Here is a 6,000-nt window from a genome sequence, read left to right on the forward strand (position 1 = left end):
ATTATTGCAGGATGGGGGCTGACAACAGGGCCGAGTCCCTCCGCCACGCTGCGAACACACCAGTGGAATTTGGACAGCGACAGTGCTGATGACGAGAAATATGAGAGAGGAAGACACAATATGCTGTTGTTCCACGCAAGTGTCATCGTGACCTGAGGGCATTCCCACCACACACACACACTCACACTCACATGTATATCTGTCTATGCTTGTGGGGACAATCTAGCTTCGTCATAACTAAGTGTAAAACCCTTTTCATCACCTAGATTTAACCTGAACTTATAAAACAAGTCTTAACCTTGACGTAGTGAAGACCAGACAAAATGCCATTAAATCTTTGTTCGGTCCTAAAAAGGGCACACACAGAGAAACACACACACATTGTATGTATGCTTAGACACAATCACAAACAGGCATTCAGCGGTCCATAAATGAACAATTAGATCTTTTTCTGCACTCATACACATTGAAACAATCACTCACACAGGCTATTGTCAGCGCTCATCTCATCTGGAAATATTTGCAGTTGCGTTGCCAGAAGTGGAAGTGGATGTGTGTGTTTCTTTTTGAAAAGATTCGGTGCAGTTGTGCGCGTAATCGTGCGCAGGTGATGACGCTTCAGAGTCAAAGGTCAGGCAGAGGCTTCAAGGTCAAATGAGTCAGACCAGTCCTACCAGTGAGAGTTAATGGGCTCTTCACTTTGTCATCTTTTGCTCAAAGGTTGTTGTTTTTTTTTACTTTCCTTCACACGATGACACAAATGAAGGATCCAGTGCTGCAGAACTTGTTACCCAAAATATTCACAAAAGAATACATCATTCTTATTTAACATACAATGATTTATGTTTAAATGTTTCTGATAGCAAATAAGCACAATAATCCAGACCCATAACGCTTTAATATTTGGATAAATGTTACGGTACTTTAAATAGTTTTAACATATTTGCATGTTGAAGAACCCAAAGGTCAGGGCCTTAAATCTACACTGTATGTTTATAATCATAACCAACAAGAAGAGCTTTGATGTTATGTATCTATATATTGTAGGTAAATTAAAAAGTATAAAACTTTTTTTGTATTCAGTGACATTTGAAAAGGGTAACAATTGCATTACATTTACTTATTCTTATTGCATTTAGAATTTACTCGTCCACTCTATGTCTGATTAAGTTTTTCTAAATGAATTTTAAAAAATGATGTATATATTTATCTCTGCTGGAGATCTTCTTTATTAGCATGCTATTAGCATTAACATGCTATTCTCAGCCCTCTACCAAACGGTTAAAACGGACATCTTTCAACACCTTTAGACTTCAAAGTTTCCCTACATAGATTGTGGACATACTCAAACTAATGCAAGTGATTCAACTCATTGGTCAAAGAGGCCGATTATTAACTTTACTATTTCTAATATAAATCAGTATTTTTGTTTTGCTGACTTTATACAAATCATTTTACATAAATTGGTCTATAAGCTTCCTTGACAGCCATAAACACACCGTATTGTGTTGCTCATATGACTAAAGCATAGTCCAATGAAACGTCATCTGGTTTATGTATAAAGAATTTAATCAAAACACATCCCTGTGCTGCGTCTCTGGCTCGTGTTCATCTGTTGTTGTGGAATAAACAGTCTGTGTGCAATCAAGGAAACGTACTATTGAAGCCACACTGTGACGAGCCCACCGGCTGCTCTCCGTCTCCCAGCTGAGTGTCTATTCAGAGACAGGAGACAATAAAGGAGCCCTTTCTCCTCCCTTCCTACCTTTCTTCTCATCCTCTTTTTGCACCCCATCACCTCTGAACCAACGGCTCACCTCTGTTCAGTGGGGTCTTTGATTTTTGAGCCTAATACCCTCACACCTGTGGCTGTGGCAGATACATCCTGTGTGGAAAAGGCCTCACCAAACCCCCTGATCCGTGCCTTTGACTCTACTCCACCTCTCACCCCCTACTAAAATCCCCCACCACAACTCCCTCCTCCTCCCCCCCCCGACTCTGCTCTGCCAAACCAGGAAGTGTGCGCAGGAAACAGCTGTCCCCCACGTCCGCCTGCTCGCCCCTGACCAGGTGCATCCTGGGAACGGAGCAATGTGTGACGGTCGACATGTGGCTGACACTGTATGAGGTGTCGTTACAGTAATCAGGATCACTGTGAACTTTATACAGCAAGTAGATAAAAAGAAGCTTTTACAATCCTATTTCTGAAGTTCATTTAGTTGGGGGGGGGGAAATCACGGTGTTTGGGCTTTGATGTTAAAGGGAAGCGAGGAGGCAGAACCAAATAAATGATGTTTGATCTTCTTGAGATGAAAGGGATACACTCCATCGACCTCACACATCAAAGTGTGTTTACAGGTGCTTCTAAAGTTGTTTAAAGTTGTTTAGCTTTCACAAAATCTGATGAACTGCCTCAAGTCATGACACTTGAATCAGCGTTGGGTGATGCAGAAAACTACAAGTTTGGAAATGAAAAACTCTGGAGTGAGTTTACCAGACTTACCCAGCTCCCACCTCTGCTCCAGGCTACATTAGCAGCAACTAGCATAACACCACAACAAACTGCCCATGAGCATATTGCAGTGTTGACATTGTGGAATCAAGAGGGAGTCCCGTGTGGAGCTTGCTGGTACTCCAGCTTCCTCCCACAGTCCAAATTGGTGTTAATTGGTGACTCTAAATTGCCCGTAGGTGTAAGTGTGAGTGTGAAAGGTTGTCTGTCTCTATGTGTCAGCCTGGCGATCAGTCCAGGGTCTTGCCCAATGACAGCTGGGATAGGCTCCAGCCCCCTGTGACCCTGAACAGGATAAGTGATATAATGGATAGGTGGATGGATATACAGGCTGTTAATGAATGATATTTGTTTGTTTAATGACCTATTTTCCTGAATTGACAGGCCTCTGATGCATTGTCTTACAAAACACTTTAAAATGGAAATCTGTTATCTCATGTACCTGGTTTTAATAATATTGTAACCTGTTAACCAGTTAAATCCAACACCTGATAAGTCCTGATGGAGCGTATAAGGTCTATGTTATATTAAAGCAGGAGTGTAAGATCAGCTTTCAGTTCGGCAGTGTAAACACAACCTCGAACACAAACTAAAACTCTTCTTGTTGTCTTTGTCTGTAGTTGCGTGGCAGGTCTCCAGGACAATCAGGAAAAATAAACAGAGTGGACATCTGTCGAGAGAGCGAGAGGAGGAGAGAGAGCGTCTGTCCCGGCCAGCGCTCGCAGCATTGTTTGTCACTTTCTCTATGAAATGCACTGCGAATATTGCCTCAAACAATTAGGTTCCAGTGATCCCTATCGCCCGGCTAACAATAGTGTTTACATGGCGGGGAGGAAATTTGGCCATGGAGCCCACTTCGGGGAGTGTGTGTGTGTTTTCTTGGGCATGTGCATGTGTGTGAATAACCTCACTGTTCACAGGACTTCTATGACTCAGAGCGCACACTGTATTATGTGAGGGAGAGGAACATTGTTAGTGACGATTACGACATTTTTTTATCTTTGTGGTCTCATTTTATACTCCTGTTTTGTTTATCTGTAAGTGAGACTTAATACTCTGTGCTAATAATAGCACAAAGATCATTTTGAAAGTACCAATATTTGGATTTTGCAGCTACTTGTCCTGGTTTAAACCACAATTTAAATATATTTTTAATGCTAATATGTTTATGCTATCATGTTATGTCCCACTCACTTGTTACTTATTCAAAAATATAACCATAAACACACTTTTAAATTAAATTTTACTGTATGTGTGTGGGTGTCAATCAACCATTATGCCGTTGTAAAGGCTATTGATAGACTATGAGTCATAGGCAAGCGTCATAAGCTAGCTAGTCAAGGGAAGTACAGTCTTATTTCTTAGAAGTTCCAGGTGGCTGACTTCTTCTTTGTAAAGTGCAAAGCAGCATAAATGTTGCGTTCAGAGTGTCTTGTTGTTGAGTGGTGCACCTGTGAAGTGTGCTACGACCTGTAATAATTGTCCCTCTCCTCTTAAAAAATATGGTCACTCTATTGCGTAACATGATTCATTATGTGTTGCTGTAAAAGTATTCTGCGTGTCTGATGACAAAATAGTTCAGGAAAGTGTATTTGAGCATCAATATGAAAAATTGTTCTCTTTAACATGTGACAGAGGCGTCCTCGCAAGTGTATTTGGTGAACAACCGTAGCAGAAAAGCTAACCGCTAACACATTAGCTATCAATAAACATGAGTCAAAAGTTTTGTTTCTGGTGTTGCTCAGACTTATTATAGAGAAAGTAATAAGCTAATGAGGTTTTAATTGAAAATCCTGTTAGCCGTAGTCTTCTGAACAGGCCCCGACTGTGGAGCCGATACTGTGACAGGGGAGGATTAGATAATGGTGTGACTCAGTTTACAAGCTAGCATAGCTGCCTTCACTGAGGGCTCATCGTCTCCGTTAAAGATGCCGTTCTCTTCCTTAAGTAAGTTAATGATTCTGTCAAAGTTTCTCACTGTTGAGCTCTGGATGAAAATATGCTGAGAATTTTTAGACTACAGGCTCAATCCAACATTTTTTTTTGTTCTATTGGACATTTATTTTGCTGCACAATTTTCAAATGGATTGGTCTGATATATTTTGTTTTTAAGCAGCTATTGGTCAAAGTTTTTATTTTATATTCAATATGTTTATGATGTTAAATTATTTAATACTGTTTTTTCTTTCTACACTGATCTAAATGTAACCATAAAAAAACTCTCAAGTTTAGATCCTTCATAAAGAGCTGCCTTTACATGACACTTGCTGTTTCACTCACCTGAAGGGCCTTAAGTTTCACAGATGAGGATCTTATACTGCTTGATTAACTGTGTCTGTTTTTACAAAGCCTTGATCTTACATCTAAATCAACCAAACCAGTCACACAATGAGACTGTGCATTATTAAACAGTATAAAATACTCATAATGATGAGAATAAAAACGAATATTTTGATCATAATTCAAGCATTTTTACAATCAGCATGTGATATTATTATTGTCATATAAACTACTTTTGTATCACCAAATTATTTAAAATCACACAACTCATAATAACACTTAGAATAATAACATTTTTGAAACATTTTGTAAATCGCACAATAATGAAATTATTCAAAATGTCACACAGTGACAGATTTCTGAAAAATACATCAGATGATACGATTGTTGGATCTTTGTCATCCATCCTGAGCTCTGTGTCTTCTTCTTGAAGTTCTTCTTTCCGAGCGAAGACACAAAGAGGTTGGTGACGACTTGTTGGTGACGACTTCCTTGTTGGTGTGTGAGGAACGTCCCAAACCCACCAGCACAGAAGAAGCTGATTGAAAACAACGTCCTCTGTGGTGGTCGAGCTGGGGCGCTCCTCATCGCTTGGCTGCTGGCTGAACAGGGTGGTGCTGAGGGTGGGGGGGTGGAGCGTCAGGTCCTGTCCTGTGAGACAAAAACACAAGTGGTGAATACGTTTGAACAGCTTTGCATTTTCGGTAAATCCATCCATCCATTATATATACCGTTTAACCTGTTCAGGGTCGCGAGGGGGCTGGAGCCTATCCCAGCTGTCATTGGGTGCAAGGTGGGGTACACCCTGGACAGGACACCAGTCAACCACAGGGCTGACACACACAGACACACCCACACCTATGGGCAGTTTAGAGTACATTCTTGTTAAATATTTAGATGAATTCAGACTCCAAAAATGAAATGATTGTTCAACATAAAAGAAAGAAATAATAATACAAAAGTAAAGTTAATTTGAACTCATCACTTCTTTCTGTCTCTCCTGCTACTTTCGTAATCTCAGAGAGGGGGTCACTTACTTAGTCTGTTGTAAGAAAGGCGACCACCGCTCTCCAGCTGGTCCTGTAGTCGTCCATCCTTCTCATCTGGTCTGGAGTAAATGTCGTCATGGAGATCCTGGGATTGGAGTCGAAGTCTTCCTGGTCGTCACTTCTTCTGGGGAGGTTGAACCAATGAGCTTAATCCTGATT

The sequence above is a fragment of the Semicossyphus pulcher genome, unplaced genomic scaffold (genome assembly GCF_022749685.1).
Source record: "Semicossyphus pulcher isolate SPU_LCO1_2020_fin unplaced genomic scaffold, fSemPul1.0.p SCAF_17, whole genome shotgun sequence".
NCBI classification, from domain to species: Eukaryota; Metazoa; Chordata; class Actinopteri; order Labriformes; family Labridae; genus Semicossyphus; species Semicossyphus pulcher.